Raw genomic sequence first — 3,770 nt, forward strand, 5'->3', positions numbered from 1 at the left:
ACCTACCCGTGGGAAAACTGAATGAGCATCAACCGTAAAATTGACAGAGAATTAGTATTCCCCAACCATAAGTCAGAGCTCCAAACCTTCCCTATGGGTTCACTAAGCTTGGCTGAAATTTATGTAGTGCAAAGCTTAGAGGGCTTAGACCAGTTTTCCTGGAGGAAAATTAGAACAGACTTTTAAAGATCTTCTGATGTCCAGGCTAACAGTCAAGTCTTTTGACTGCAAAGCTCATCCCCGCCATTGTTGCCAATTTGGAAAAATCTATATCATTTCTCACAAGAAGCCAACTATTCCCAATCGGGGCTCCTTTTCTGAACATTAGATCTGAATTGATTTATTTTATCCCTAAATGCATTGGGCCACAATCCTGAATGGATGGATGAAGTCAGACCTTCTATTTTTAGCAGCTGGCTCATTCAGTCCATTTCCCTACTATAAATACCTACCTGCACTTGTGTTAAAGTAGAACTCTTTGTCATCTGATTGTCCCAGTCTAGATTAGAGGAGGAAGGGTGGGGGAAAATGCCAAATGGGATAGAGGACAGAGAAAGAGGGACTGCATTGCTCTAGGCTGCTCACCAGCTATTTTCACAGACCCCCAAGGTCCATAGCTGACCGAATGTGGGAGAAAGCTAAGAGATTCTAGCCCTTTTCCACCTATTTCCTTGAGAAGATGGCAGTTGTTCAGGTCTTGGTGGAGCCAGGCAGGCTCTCTCCTATCATCTCATCTACTGGTATTTTCCTTTTCCCAGTCTCATGTCTCAGTCCCCCGTTCAGAGCCTATGGATACTGACCCTAGCTTCCAAGGCAGTTCAAGAGAGGTTTTTTAATGCTTGGTCTTAATGCTCTCAAGTGAAAATAAGTTTTCATAGAATCTCATACCCATCTCCTTGGAGTTCCAAAGAAGGAGACGCTGAGTTTTCACCAAATACTGATCAAACCCTTAATGAACTCAAAGCACTAAAAGAAAGTAGTCAGGCCAGAATAGATGAAGGAGTGGGCGCACTGGGCAGCTGCCTGGTGCACCAATGCGTAAGGAAAGGTATGCTCATCTATCACCAGGGTGCTAGGACACCACTCGGAACTTAAGGCAATGGAGGAAATAACATCATTTCAAAACTCTTCTCTGAAAAAGTAAAAGGAATACCATAAAACAATCCTGGAGATGTGACTAAGACCCCTAGGAGCCATGCTTTGGATTGTGAATATTTATCATTTTAGGGTAGCCAGGATCTAAACGTTCTCCCTACGTTGAGGTTTCTACCAGGAGTCCTCCCTCTCCATTCCTCCCCTTACTACCCCAGTTTTCAGCTGCTCCAAATTAAAGTTGAACAAATACTTGATTTGAACAAAAATACTTAGTTTTTAATACCAATAAATTGACTCAATGAGGCAGGATATTATCAACGTCCATCAAGATTCCCACATGTCATGGTCTGGACACTTCCCCCAAGGATCTGAGAGGGTTACAAAACACACTTGTCCACCCACATTCAGGCACCAAGGGACCACTGTAATTCAACATCAGCCAATGGGCAGTAGAGTCTCCTGGTCTCCTGAAGATGCACGAAATGCAGATATGCCTTAAATAATAAAAAAGTGACAAAGATTCATCAAATTTTCTAAGAACAATTCAGGCATGATGACCAGGTAGGGTTTATCTCAAGAACACAAGGTTCAAATGTCAATCACTGGGGGCGCCTGGGTAGCTCAGTCGATTGAGCGTTCAACTCTTGATTTTGGTTCAGGTCATGATCTCAACGTCATGGGATCAGGCCCTGCATCAGGCTCCACGCTCAGTATGGAATCTGCTTGTCCCCCTCCCTCTACCCTTTCTCCAGCTCCCACTCTCTCTCTCTCAAATAAATAAATCTTTAAAATATTTTTAAGAAATCAATCAATGTAATTCACCATATTAACAAAATGAAAAAAAATGATTATCTCAATAGACTCAGAAAGATTAAGAAAATGATTCATAATAAAAATTCTCATGGCTCTCAGAAGTTTAAGAAAGAATGACATAGACAAGGTAGCTGCCACAACTGCCTCCACTATGACCCCAACCTCCCCAACCCCACCATCACAGAATAATAAGCCAGGATTCACCCTACCTATTGGGTAACTATGGACTATTACACCAAAATTGAGAAAATTGGAGAAAGTACCTATGGAGTTATGTACAAGGGTAGACACAGAACTACAGCTCAAGGGGTAGCCATGAAGAAAATCAGACTAGAAAGTAAAGAGGAAGAAGTTCTTAGTACCACAATTCAGGAAATTTCTCTATGAAGAGAACTTTGTCATCTAAATATAGTCAGTCTTCAAGATGTGCTTATACAGGATTCCAGCTTATATCACATCTTTGAATTCCTTGGATCTTAAGAAATACTTGGATTCTATCCCTCCTAGTCAGTTCATGGATTCTTCACATGTTAAGACTTATTTGGGTCAAATCATACAAGGGATGTTGTTTTGTCACTCTGGAAGAGCTCTTCACAGAGACTTAAAACCTCAGAATCCATTGACAACAAAGGAACGGCTAAATTGGCTGGTTTGGACCTTGCCAGAGTTTTGAGACTACCTAGTAGAATATATATCCGTGAAGCAGTGACACTCCTACAGAGATCTGCCGAAGTATTGCTGGGGTCGGCTCACAACTCCTGCTCCCATTTGGAGTGCTGATACCATATTTGCAGAATTAGCAACTAATAAGTCACTTTTCCATGGGGATTCAGACATCGATCAACTCTTTAGGATTTTCAGAGCTTTGGGCACCCCCAGTCACGAAGAGTGGCCAGAAGTGGAATCTTTATAAGGCTGTTAAGAGCATATTTCCCAAGCGGAAACTAGGAAGCCTAGCATCCCATATCAAAAACTTGGTTGAGGGGCGCCTGGGTGGCACAGCAGTTAAGCGTCTGCCTTCGGCTCAGGGCGTGATCCCAGCATTATGGGATCGAGCCCCACATCAGCCTCCTCTGCTATGAGCCTGCTTCTTCCTCTCCCACTCCCCCTGCTTGTGTTCCCTCTCTCGCTGGTCTCTATCTCTGTCAAATAAATAAATAAAATCTTTAAAAAAAAAAAAAACTTGGTTGAAAATGGCTCGGATTTGCTTTCAAAAATGTCAGCACATTGGCAGGTTAATTGCACCAAACAAGTTTCTGGCAAAAAGACACTGAATCATCCATATTTTAATGATTTGGACAATCAGATTGAGAAGATGTAGCTTTCTGACACAACGTCTCCGCACGCAGTCTCAAGAACAGATATATTTGTACTGCTACCTCTATTTTTGTCTTGTGTGCTCTTTTCTATGTTGTAAAACTTAAGCGGCACTTCATCATCTAATTTCAAAAGTGTAACTTTAAAATGTAAATATTGTTCTATATCAATTTAAATATAGTAACTCTGTGCATGAGTGCAGATCTCACTGTAACAAGTATTTGTTACTATAACAAAACTATAAATCTAGGATTGATGACAGCACCTGGGGGGGCAGGGTGGGGGGAATGTTTTTAAACCTAAGAGCAGAAGAAAACTTCCCCAACCTAATAAAGAGCATCTCTGGAAAACCTACAGCTAACATTATACTCATGGTGAATGACTGAACTGCTTTCCCCTTAAGATAAAAAACAAGGCAAGAATATCTACTCTCACCATCTTATTCAACATGATACTAAAAATCCTAGCTAGTTTAATAAGGCAGTCGAATAAATAAAAGGCATGCATATTTGAAAAGAAGTAAAACTGTCTTTGTCACAGATGAC

At 41.3% G+C, this 3,770-nt stretch overlaps 1 pseudogene; it reads left to right on the forward strand.

The window, feature by feature from the left end:
- Positions 1-2,130: 2,130 nt before the first annotated feature.
- LOC103670689 lies at positions 2,131-2,958 on the forward strand (annotated as a pseudogene).
- The last annotated feature ends 812 nt before the right edge of the window (positions 2,959-3,770 follow it).

Source organism: Ursus maritimus, unplaced genomic scaffold (assembly GCF_017311325.1).
Source record: "Ursus maritimus isolate PB19 unplaced genomic scaffold, ASM1731132v1 scaffold_25, whole genome shotgun sequence".
In the NCBI taxonomy this organism is placed as follows: Eukaryota; Metazoa; Chordata; class Mammalia; order Carnivora; family Ursidae; genus Ursus; species Ursus maritimus.